This window comes from Lepisma saccharinum, chromosome 4 (assembly GCF_977018435.1).
Source record: "Lepisma saccharinum chromosome 4, izLepSacc3.1, whole genome shotgun sequence".
Taxonomy (NCBI): Eukaryota; Metazoa; Arthropoda; class Insecta; order Zygentoma; family Lepismatidae; genus Lepisma; species Lepisma saccharinum.
In genome coordinates, this window is record NC_139232.1 from 55,475,963 (window position 1) to 55,489,935 (window position 13,973).

A 13,973-nucleotide genomic window follows, 5' to 3' on the forward strand; every position below is an offset into this window, starting at 1 on the left:
TTTCTGTTCGTAAATACTAATTTCGCGTACTATCGCCAGAAAGAAACAAAATTAACGCAAACCAATTAATCTAGTCTTGGGTTCTGTTATTAAGTTACCTTGGGTTTTATTTACCGTTATCAAATTCCTGTTGATCTCGCCTTCTTTTGTTTTCAGACTCAGCCTATCATTAGGTAACATTCAGGTGGGTCAATTCACTCCTCTGGCGAGTTTGAAATGTGACGTCAATACTGACAGATTATAACGCATTTCGGAATATTGATGTTACAAGTTCAGTTAATGGTTTTACCGTCTTATTATAGTTGTCTGTGATATAATTAATATTAGTTTAAATAGCAAAAGTTAAAAGATATATTAATATCTCAACAAAAATCAAACCTTAAACACTCAGGTTCGTTGTAACTGTTCCCTTAAAATAATGTCTAATTCTATCTTGTGAAGTGGAGCGCGTTTTTTCTGAGTATAAAAATATTCTTGTCTGGAACAGAAGGAGTTTCAACGTTGAAAATTTAAGATATCATGTTGTAATCAAGTGCAATCATAATCTGTAAGGATTGTAATTTTTCCTTTGTTTATAAAACTGTAGTATTTGAAGTAAACTATAGTGTGTGGAAGAATTCAGAACCGCAACTTTTATACTTTTACATGAGAATGTAAATGTTCTACGTTCAATTTTTCACTAGAGCCCTTTAAAGTTTGACATGATATATTTATTAAACCTTTGTCACAATTGCGCTGAAAGTTTGTATCATTGCAAAGGCTGGCATCTTGAAGCCTCTCGAAAAATAAATAATTAATTCGTTAGGTACTTATGCTGTAATTGAAATTTTATATAGAACAATTGCACGCAACACCACCAGATAGAACAGTGCATTCTGGAAACGAGATGGAGATGAAAAAAATTCATTATAAATTTGTTATTCGGTAGCAGAGTAAAATGAATAATCGTATTTTGGGAAATCAATCAACTTGTTTTGTACGTACAGTGGGATCCTTGAGTATTTCCGTGCAAATTGTCCATGCCTATTTTCATTTATTTTTTCTCTTACACCCGATGCGTTTTTAAGCCATGGATTTTTATGTATTATGGTGCAGAAGTTGTCAACAGCTTGTTCTGAGTTTTCTTTTCATTCTTGAAGCTCTTATTGGGTCAAATAAAGTGCACGAACATGGTGATGGACAATTTGCACGGTAATACTCATGGATCCCACTGTACCACTATTATTCAAAATTTTTGTCTGTTAACAATAAAAGTAAGACCTGAAAACCACTCCCGAAAGTGACTAAGATTAGAATGCAAGTGGTTAATCTCATACTCGGATGGCGCTTGTGGTTGGTCGAGGAGTTGATTGGTTGTTGGAGTTTGCATTCTCGTGGCTGCTTCAAAATTCTGTACATGGACCAAAAAAACTCACAATATATTAATACTAGTTGTATGTAAGCATCACACGATAGCAGAGATGAAACAATTGCATGCTAAATAGACCACCTCGATTTGTTTACAATGTGGAGATAGAACATTAGCATTCTCAATGGATGATTTATATGCTAAATCGTACGAGCTGAAAAAAGAACAAATATCTGTTCCCATGTAGGGTTTTTGCAGTATCTGTAAAAAAAAGTACAGTGACCCCCTGTGTTTTGCACTACTTCATGAAGGCGTATAGAGGGTGTGGAGTTAGGGCCCCACACTTTCTTGATCACAGCCGAAGGTGGGGATGATGTGATCAGCACCACGTCCCTGGTCGCCTTTAATCCCTAGAGTTTCCTCCAGGTACCCATTTTATACGACGCTGGGTGGGCGCCGGAGCTGCTTGAACAGGTGGAAAAAATCCTGGTTTTCCCCCGCCAGGGATTGATCCTGCGTGTCTCGCATGGTAGTCAGACGCCGTAACGACTGAGCTACCGGGGCAGTATCTGAAAGAAAACATTTTTGAAAAATGTAAGGTGTTTTTAACTCCTTCAGACCTGACTTCTTTTCAATAACGAAATATTTTTTTTTATGAAATGTAGCTATAATAGGCGGACCTTCTCAGTGAGTCCCTGGAATCAGAGGATGTCCAGCACATAGACTGGCCGACGACTTACCCAGACCTGAACCCAGTAGAGCATGAGTGGAATATGCTCAGGCAACGCATTGCAGGACGAAATACCCCTCCTCGTCTTCCTCCAGAGCTGCGTACAGCATTGTTGCATGAGTGAGACGCTATTTCTCAGGAACAGATCAATATTTTTACCCGCAGTATGCCACATCTTTCTATGACGTGCATAACATTGCTGACAGGGCACAGCATCCACATTTGCTTTTGTGTGAAGACGTGCCAATCACCGTGTGGCTCTACATTTGCTTCTTTCGTTTTTACAATTGTTTCCGCCACGATTTGTTGTGTTTTCTTATTGTTTTCAATTGAATCGGTAGCTTTAAGAAGAGAATGAAGACCAAAAAATGGCAAAATGACCTTTTGTACTCGACACCATCGGAATCCCCACGGATGCAGCTTACAATGCCACATTACCAATCATCGAAAAAAAGTGAATGATGTTAGTGATATGATCCATATTTTTATGTGACGTCACAACTTTAAAATATGTCACTGATATATTTTATTTTTATGAAAGGACACGTAAATGTTGTGTTATTTGTAATATTGCACCTTGTTTGTAATGTATAACTTTTGTTTAATGTTTATTGTATTTTATGCTCTATTATGAGTAGTTTAATGTATCTTCATGTTTGCGAGAGTGCACTATGTGAATTTGTATTTCTAAACATGTGTAGATGTCAGTCTTGTTGATAGTATCCTTTTGTAGATAGTGAGTAATTCATCTGTACTTGAATCTGTGTTCTCGAAAATAAAAGCGAGGATATCGCGTAAGAAATATCACTAATCTGTGATATCACACTTTCGCCACGGATCGACGAAGCTTTTAAATTTAAAAGGAACTCCTAGGTGTTGTGCATACATCTTGGTATGGTAGTTCGGGGAGCAAGCTAGGCCTATGTGATCATAGGCATGCCGATAGCCACGCATTGAGTTTATGCGTTTTTAGTTGGGTCAATTCATCGAGAAAGCGAAATCCTCGCCTTCGTCTCAAGTATTTTTGCATTATAATTGCAATAAATAAAGAATAAAACCTTTCAGTTTATATATACTGCAGTAATGTGGTTTTATTTCTCTGTGCTGTGAATATTGTCTTTGCCTAACACTATCCCTGTACCTAAGAGGAGTCTGTGTACTTCACCGAGTCTCATCGTTCACCGCTGAGTATTATTAAGTTTATATTAATAGTATAAAAATACAACGCGTCTCTTCTAGAACGTCTCATTAGGAAAATCATCCACTACATTCCAGACGACAAAAAACCTTTCTACGACGTCATGGTAGCTTGCCCTACAACGTCTCACCATGATGAAGATCAGTCGGTGGATGAATTACTGTTTGTTGATTAACTTGCCTTCACATTTCCAAAATTTGGGCATTATTTTGTATTATTCATTGCATTGTGCACTTTCGTGTTGTAAACTACACGAGAATATATTTTCTTTTCCAATGTACACTTTATTTCCGTTTTTTCCCCAGCAAAAACTTCATACGTTTTAAGAAGGAAATAAATCCACCACCTTTTTTTACATTTTATACAAGATCTGGTTGCATGTACATTGTTTTTCACGTACTCCTCTATACCTACACAGGGTTCTCACGTTCCAGTACGAATCTTGTTGTTCTTCAGAGGCGTCTCCTGAACGCATGCGTCAATTGTGGGAAAAGGGACAGCTTGCTCTGCGACGACATTAATGAGCATTTCTACATTTTAATTTCGTCATATAGGAGAAGTATTTATTTTACACGAGAGCGCTCAACTAAGCTTATATTGCATTTCTTGGATCTGAAGTGAAAGAAAGTAATAATTATTTTCCCACAATTGACGCATGCGTCACTTCAGATCCAAGAAATGTAATATAATCTGAGTTGAGCGCTCTCGTGTAAAATAAATACTTCTCCTATATGAAGAAATTAGAATGTAGAAATGCTCATTAATGTCGTCGCAGAGCAAGCTGTCCGCGGTCCTTTTTCCCACAATTGACGCATGCGTTCAGGAGACGCCTCTGTTGTTCTTGGACGCACACTCTCCCACCAGTAGCAAAGCGTGACATATTTACGTAGTCATCGCAAGATTTACTAAACGTCAGGGTCGATCTTTCAACGGGGGGGGGGGGGTACAAAATTTCTCTGCGATAAACGCCAAGGTCATTTTCCATTCAACGTAAAAGCTCATACCACAGATCTTAGACTACAAAATACATATTTCTATCCAATATATAGCGTTGTCGCCTTGTAATCCAGGGGTCCCGGGTTCGATTCCTGGTGGAGGCACATAGTAGTTCGGATCCCACTTTAAACTGTAGGTCCAGTTTCGATTAGCCTTCCTGTGCATAAAGTGGACTTAAAACACCAACTCAATCAATCAATCTATCCCATACGATGAGAATTATTAAATATGATTATATCGTTCAATATACGTATGTTTTTTTCCTTTTAACAAGTGGAAATAGCGGACATTCGCAGTGGCGTGCCCAGGATTTTCGAAAGGGGTTGTTACATGTACTTTTTTTAGTAATCATTTCCTCTTTTCTGCCATCTTTTTCTATACCTTTGAAATTCTTATTTCTATATTGAGCCTAAGCAGAGATTATGACCCTAAGCAACCGCTCCTAGAGCACGCCACTGGGCACTCGGATGAATATTGATGACTCCAGAAAAACTCTGTCGTGTGGCTGTAAACATGGGGATGGGGGCTGAAAAAAGGCCTGTTATGACCCAGACCTTCAAGAGTGGGGGATGTATAGGTTGGTGCACCTTGTCGTAGGGTCTGCTTGTTCGGAAGCGTTCGGCTGTTCTCGGCACCGGCAGAGACCAGAGATTTGCACCATTCTGCGATGAGCTAGGCCGTCGAACATCATTGCCTTCAATAGGAAACTTGGCGGGAGGGTTCGGTGCGAGAGGTAGTACCGAGCCCTCATTTCGATGCGCTAAACTTAGCGAATCTCTTGCGTATTTCGAGCTGTTTCATGCTGTCGCTTGGCTCACTTCGCACAAATATGCGAATATTCTGTCTTAGTATTATTATTATTTTTAGTTCTCAAAAATATTTAAAATTCAATATTTTTAGTGTTTTGCTTGGTCATCGCCACTATACACCGCGATACGACCCCAGAGGTTCCAGGTTCGTATACTCGCTTGGGTATGGGGGTTCCTTCTGTGTCCCTTCATCAATTGCATCATATCATCACTCACTTCATCTTCGGGATTAGCCAAATATGGAGGGAAAGCGAAGTAAAATAAACCAAATCAATCATTAAGTTGAAATGAAATAAAATATCTCACAAACGAACCAGTTTTCGGAAGAATGCTTCAAATAAAAGCTGACTGACTTTAAGGGAGAAAACGAATGTCATTGTGTATGTTTTAGGGGGACATTTTCAACGTCATTTGAAGGTCACTCATTTTTTTTTAAAATGGAGACCTTATAAGACCTAAAATTGCAATGCGTCTTCTCGGTCTTCTGTACATGCATGTTTTTCAAATCCTTTATCTCCCCTATTTTGGCTGATCGCGACGATGAGAATGAATGATGATGATATGAAGTTGAATGTATAATAATCACTCCACACCCACAACAGGACTCGAACTTGGGAACTTCGGTGACGAGATCGAAAGTCTACCACTGAACGCCCTCAGTCACCAAGCCGCCTAACGAGTACTACTATTACTACTAGCAGACAAGATTGAGGTTTTCTTTTAAAGAAAAAGCCTTTCTTTTTAAAGTCCATCTAAGTGCACAGATAAGCTAATGGGGACTTGAACTAAATATACAATTGGGTTCCGGAGTGCCTGAACCGGGTATCGAACTACCACCTGACTATATGGACATCGGGGAGGCCCGTAGATGAAATAAGTTGATGTGATGTTGATTGTGATGAGTATGGTGATGAACAGGGCCTGCCCTAGGGAGACCCTTCAGGGGCCCACACCAGGCAAAAATAAGTGTTTGTTAGTTTGTGTGCGATTTACTACTAGTTTGGAGACGCTGGTGTATCCAGTTTAGTGACTATTCTGATTTTTCTTGGCCTCATGGATTATTTTGACATCCTTAAAAATATCCAAATTTATTGAAATCATTTTCTAAACGAAGCACTACATAAAAATCAAATTCAAATATTTCAATGATAACATGAAGTGAAAATGTTATTTTATGTGTACATTCAATGAAAAATAAATAAAATAAATGAAAATACTATTGAACATGATTTAAAATGCCACTTTTATACCTAAAATAATAGTTTGATACTGAACGCACCCAGTTTTTTAAAATTAAAAATAAAGTAACATAATGGTCACACTGGAGATGAAAGGAAAGGAACACGGATTTAGTAACTTTTATTAGCGTCTCTTCATTCGTGGTTTCAACCTTCAACATGTTCTGCTTATTGCTCGTAGGTAATAAGTCCCGGGTTCGGATCCCGGCCTGGGCATGGAAGTTTGTGAGTGTCCATTCATCAATTTCATTATGTCATCACTCGTCCTCATCTTGGCAATTTTAGCCAAAAGTGGCACAAAAGCAGTGGCGTCGCTAGGCCATCTGCTTTGGGGGGGCTGCAACCAGATACATGATTTGATTTGATTTAGTTTATTTTACTTCGCGTTTTGTGCCTCTTGGCTAATTTGCGAAGATGGAGATGAGTGATGAAATGATGAAATTGATGAATGGACATTCACAAACAACCAAGCCCGACCGGGATTCGAACCCGGGACCCCAGATACATGACTTACTACTATTGTAAATATTTTTAATGTTTGAAAATAGCATAGTGATTAATAAGACAATAATATATAACAAGCATAAGGAATTAAAACTAACATAGACTTACTGCATTAATTTTTATGAAAATATATGGATATTCTTGTCCTGTTTTTCTAATGCTGATGAACTATGTCTTTATGTATCAGCTGTACTCTGCGGTTCGAATTCCTTGCAAAATTATCAATAACACAATCCACACACAATTCATGACACTCTTCCTTTTCTATGGCCAGTATTGCAAGTGAGGAAAGTCTGTCTTGGCCCATACTATTACGCAAAAATGTCTTGATTCTCTTCAAACAGCAAAACTCCTCTCAAACGATGCTGATGTCACAGGAATTGTCACTGCAATTTGCAACATTCTGCATAAGTTTGGAAACATGTATTTTGGAATGGCGTTCATTAAATGTACTATGGATGTGATGTTCTATGTCAAGTTCTTTAGGTAATTTTTTGCAACCATGATTTCAGCGATCGGCACTTGTAATTGAAAATAGTCACAAAAACCACTCAAGAATTGAGGGTTCAAAAACAAGTCAAAATTTGTTGTAAGTAAAGAAGGTGACAGACATATGCTGAATTCCAACCAGAACACTGGAAGTTGCTTTATCTTTGAAACTACTTTCCAGCTCATTTATCATTCGATCAACGATAGTGTAAAAAAGTCCGCAGAATGCAGGTTTATTGGTATCAGTTTTGTGCCCCAGGGTTTCATTTACAACGTGGTCTTTCAGTGATGATGGTAATGTGCGAACACGTTTGTGAACTTTTGAATAATATTCAACACTTGTTTCATTGAGAGTTACTTTCTGTTTCGCAAATGACTCTGCCTCTTTGTATACAGAGTTAAAATATTCTTCATTTCGCATACTGCGTAAAGTGTCAAGCACTGCATTAACACCTGCTATTGCCTCCGCAATATCAAGGCTTGGTGACTGCAACTTGTTATTGAGAATTTCTGTTATGGACAGAAGCTCAATGAAAATAAACAGAGACGTCATGGTTGAGAATTTTCTCAAAAATTCATAAAGGGCTGTACATTTATCTGCTGAATCTGATGGTTTCCTCAGATATTTCAAAAGAGCATCAGAAGTTTTTATCTCCGCAAGTAGAGACCTTATTTGGCAAGCCCATCTAGTTCTACTTAGATTTTTAAGTTCTGCACGAACATTTACTTCGAATAATAAATTTGTCCATTGTTGTACGAACAACAGTAAATGTCACAAAAAGCTTTGATAACAAACGCACAATATCACAAACTCCGTAACACAAAATGCACCACTACCGTTTCCTCGCGTAGCAACCGTTGTGAAAATAGAACAAATGACGATCGTTTGCACTGTTACCAGCTAAAGACATGACGTGTCAGATGTAAGATTGTGGTTTAAAAAAACTGTCACAACGAAACGATTCTTTCCCAGAATATGTATCTAGAGGTATGTTCCTGCATTAACAATTGTTCAAATATGTTTTCTCGAAATACTGTATGTTATAATAGCTAAAAATTGGGGGGCTTATCGAGGGATTGGGGGGCTGAAGCCCCCCCTAAAAGGGCCTAGCGACGCCACTGCACAAAAGGCGAAGCAAATCAATCAATCAATCAATCGTAGGCAATAATACCAATTTATTGGTTATTATTTGTGTTCATACAGTAGCTACACTTGTTTTTCAGACTAAGTAATAAAAAAATGATTTTTATTTAGATGTCGGAAAAACTTTGGTTATCGGCCTAGCGTATATTATAAGCCCCGGCCCACTTACGACCGGCCCTATTGAAGACAAACATTGACAACAGAAATCTGAGATCCGGGACAAGCACAACATAGTCAGAGGATTCCTTAAAGTGAGCGAAATAAGTAGGTAACCAAAAAAGTTCTTGCCGTTCTAGAGCAGTGATAAACAAAGAGCAATACAGTGGACGGTACGTACCTTTAGGTTTCGAAGTAATCTCCATCAGCATCCAACACCTTTTGCCAACGTTCCTGCAGCTGCACAATACCCTGGTGATAAAACTCGGCGGGCTTGGATGCAAAGTAGGATTACATGTAAGAAGTATTAAACAAAATGGTTTAGAATAAATGAAATTCATGAAGGAAAAAAAAGAAGCACGCATACCAATTCATACACACTCACACACGCACACGCACATAATTCAAAATTGTATCTGAAAAGAAGTAAAGAAAGGTGTACACAATACCCATTATTCGTGATTTCAGGAGGTTGTATGGATGTTTTGGGGGTTTAGCCATATGAGGAGTGACTTAATAGTTGATTTTCAGTAATATGAAATAGTATATGTATAGCATAGTATATGTAATGTACTGAGAAGTTCATTTTCAGGGCTCCTAGCCCACCCCGTTTTCACCTTAAGATGGTGGCTGCTGATAAGGGATGAGCCCCTCCCGAAATAAAATCCCGCTTCTTCTTTCGAATCGTTTTCTTTGTCTGAATTCCATTCGTTTTGCACTTCTTCTGTTGTTCCATTATTTGATCAGCGCTGAACACATTCCTTGTAATATTTTAAAATTTATTTCACAGGCTCATGCTATTTTCTGAAAATTCAATTTTTATTGGCCGTGTGCATTAAGTGATCCACTCACGTTCTGGCTACTCAGAGTTCCAGGTTTTAGTCCTGGCCTCGTCATGTGTGGTCCTTTGTGCCTGTCTTATCACATCATTCATCCCCATTGCACGCAGGCACTAGGGATGGCCAAACGGATCCGGATCCGAGAAATCCGGATCCAAAAGTTACGGATCTGGATCCGGATCCAAAAGTTACGGATCTGCATCCGGATCCGAAAATTCCGGATCCGGATCCGGGTCCGAAAGATTCGGATCTGGATCCGGATCCGAAAATCCGGATCCGGATCCGAGAGTTTCGTATCTCAATCCCATTATAATATTACCACACCTTAAAAGGTGTTATGATCTTCGATTACTTCGATTAAAAAGAAATTTTTCGTTAGTCCTACAAGAATTTTTTTCAAGTGTTGTTCCTAAAATACTTTGCTACGCATCGGCTAACACACTCGTGCACACATGTCAGAGGTGATTTTGTAAATGCCATTGAAACGAATATGTATTCATTCGAATCTATTGGAAATGGAAACACACATAAATGTGTGTTTCCAGGATGAAACCTCTAACACAAATAACAAGATAGAAATGTTATACAAAAATTATGCAATTGTTCTACAGTTACAGTTCTACAAATTAAAATAAAACATTATAATATATCCAGTGTTAAATAATTACAACGGGAGGTTATCTTAGTGTCCCCCTCCGATTTCCATGAAACTTGGCAGTATATTGGGGCCCAAGGGAACAATTACGTGTTTTTTTGTTTCAACTAAAAAACGGTTTTAGGGGGCAAAACCCACCTCAAATGTCAAGATGAAGACAAATTGAAGTGAGGATATGACCCCTGTGTCCCCCTCCGATTTCCATGATACTTGGCAGGTGTGTGTATAAACGGGCCCAAATGAAGAAATACGTGTTTTTTTTGTTTCAGCTAAAAAACGGTTTTTGGGGGAAAAACCCCGTCAAATGTCAAGATGAGGACAAATTGAAGTGAGAATCTGACCCCTGTGTCCCTCCGATTTCCATAAAACTTGGCAGGTGTATAGTGGGGGCCAATGGAAGAAATACGTGTTTTTTTGTTTCAGCTAAAAAACGAGTTTAGGGGGCAAAACCCCCTCAAATGTCAAGATGAGGACAAATTGAAGTGAGGATATGACCCCTGTGTCCCCCTCCGATTTCCATGATACTTGGCAGGTGTGTGTATAAACGGGCCCAAATGAAGAAATACGTGTTTTTTTGTTTCGGATAAAAAACTGTTTTAGGGGGCAACCCCACCCCCTCAAATGTCAATATGAGGACAAATTTAAGTGGGCATTTGACTTATGTGTCCCCCTCCGATTTCCATGAAACTTGGCAGGTGTATAGTGGGGCCCAAAGGAAGAAATACGTGTTTTTTTTGTTTCAGCTAAAAAACGGTTTTACAGGGCAAAACCCACTCAATTGTCAAGATGAAGACAAATTAAAGTTGGGATCTGACCCCTGTGTTCCCCTCCGATTTCCATGAAACTTGGCAGGTGTGTGTATAAACGGGCCCAAATGAAGAAATACGTGTTTTTTTGTTTCGGCAAAAAATTTGTTCTAGGGGGCAACCTCCTCTCAAATGTCAAGATGAGGACAAATTGAAGTGGGGATCTGACCCCTGTGTCCCCCTCCGATTTCCATGAAACTTGGCAGGTGTATAGAGGGGCCCAAAGGAAGAAATACTTTTTTTTTGTTTCGGCTAAAAAACTGTTTTAGTGGGCAAAACCCGCCTCAAATGTCACGATGAGGACAAATTGAAGTGAGGATCTGACCCCTGTGTCCCCCTCCGATTTCCATGATACTTGGCAGGTGTGTGTATAAACGGGCCCAAATGAAGAAATACGTGTTTTTTTGTTTCGGATAAAAAACTGTTTTAGGGGGCAACCCCACCCCCTCAAATGTCAATATGAGGACAAATTTAAGTGGGCATTTGACTTATGTGTTCCCCTCCGATTTGAATGAAACTTGGCAGGTGTATAGTGGGGCCCAAAGGAAGAAATACGTGTTTCATTTGTTTCAGCTAAAAAACGGTTTTACAGGGCAAAACCCACTCAATTGTCAAGATGAGGACAAATTAAAGTTGGGATCTGACCCCTGTGTTCCCCTCCGATTTCCATGAAACTTGGCAGGTGTGTGTATAAACGGGCCCAAATGAAGAAATACGTGTTTTTTTGTTTCGGCAAAAAATTTGTTCTAGGGGGCAACCTCCTCTCAAATGTCAAGATGAGGACAAATTGAAGTGGGGATCTGACCCCTGTGTCCCCCTCCGATTTCCATGAAACTTGGCAGGTGTATAGAGGGGCCCAAAGGAAGAAATACTTTTTTTTTGTTTCGGCTAAAAAACTGTTTTAGTGGGCAAAACCCGCCTCAAATGTCACGATGAGGACAAATTGACGTGAGGATCATCTGACTCCTGTGTCCCCCTCCGATTCTCATGAAATTTCACAGGTGTATAGAGAGGCCGTATGCCCCTTGTTTCTTCCTATGCCATATTTACGTGGTTTCAGGGTCAGATCCCCACTTCAATTTCTCATCATCTTGACATTTGAGGGGGGGGGGGAATGAAAACACACATAAATGTGAGACATTCCATTCCAGGATGAAACCTTTAACACATATAACAAGATAGAAATGTTATACAAAAATTATACAATTGTTCTACAGTTACAGTTCTACAAATTAAAATAAAAAAGTTCTGGATCTAGATTTCGGATCCGCTAGGATCCGGATCTGGCCATCCCTACTATACACCTGCCACGTTTCATGGAAATCGGAGGGGAACACAGGGGTCAGATCCCCACTTCAATTTGTCCTCATCTTGACATTCGAGAGGTGGTTGCCCCCTAGAACAAATTTTTTGCCGAAACAAAAAACCACGTTTCTTCATTTGGGCTCTGCAAGTTTCATGGAAATCGGAGGGGGAGACTTAGACCTCCCTTGTAAGTGTATTAATTAATTACAAATCGCGCACGTGCGCACGCACACTATATATATATGTGTGTGTGTATGTATATTATATATATGTATATTAGCAGGTAACAATATGTTATAAGCACATTCTTACTTTCCAAAGAAGTGCATGTGGGATGGCAAAACGGATCCGGATACGAAAATTCCGGAACCAAATGTACCGGATCCGGATCTGAAAGTTCTGGATCCGAATCCGAAAGTTCTGGATCCGGATCCTTAGGATCCGGAACCAACCGGATCCGGATTTCGGATCCGCCAGGATCCGGATCTGGCCATCCCTAGGGCACCTCTCTAGAAATGTTTTTTTTGGGGGGGGTCCGAACTAAGTGTCTCGAAATATTATTATTATTATTATTATTATTATTCATGTTTAAACTAAAATAATTATTTTAAAATAGTATTAATTAAAATATTCAAATTAATTAATAATATATTTTTATTACATGAATGGGTAAAAGGACAATATAAGAATAGGGATAAAACAGCACGTATTCATTACCTAGCTTACGTGTAAAAAAGAAAAACCCAGCCCTGCCAAGAGAATGAATGTAAAATAGATAAAGAATTTAATATTTATTGACTATAGAAAAAGGATGTTAGATCCAGTTGACGAAAAGTAAAGTTCCTGGGGATATTTTATGAATGTTACGTTTTTTGCATAAATCTTTTTTGCTACTGTGTCATTCAAATTCGTATGTTCACAATATAATCCTTGTCTTCCAATAAGTTCGGGGGAAATAAATAACGCTCGATTGAACAAATATATTTTCATTACTTATTTTTAGTTATTTTATTATTTCATCGTGTTCATTATTTAATTTTAGTTATTTTATTATTTCATAGTTTTCATTATTTCATTTTTGTACTTAGTAAGTCTTTCGGGAGGGTTCCGGACCCGATGGAACCCCTTAATACGTCCTTGATTGTACAATTGGACAAGATCAATAGTGTCACAATAGCATCCTGAAATAAGAAATATTTATATATGTTATCAGAATACCGTTTTAAAAATATTTAATTTGTAATAAAGTCGTCAAAATATAGGCTAAGTAACAAAAGCTTGAAATCCATAGCTACCATTTTTTAACCTATACGTTAATGAATTTTCTTGTAATATTCATTTGATAACTTTGTAAAGGGAGATAATATATTTATGATATTAATTCCAATAAGATATGGTGAGATGCAATTTTTGCATCTACTTATCTATAAAAATTTCCTTTTTATTACTATTGCTTCGCTGTCATCTTCGGTGATCATAACACATCCATCTTTGGAAATTACAGAATTCTGAGGAACCGTTGCACACAGGAAGTACGAAAATCAGTAGTTCGCGTCTGAACTACTAACATACGAAAGCAAACCTGACGTCCTCTGGAAAAAATTGAAAATACTGGGAGTTGGGAAACGGAGAAACCACGAATCCATTAATAAATTTCCACCGGAAGTATTGAACGATCACTTTTGTGATCTTCCGATCGTCGATGATAATGTGAAACACGAAACGATTCGTAACATTGAAACACGCTCCACACCTC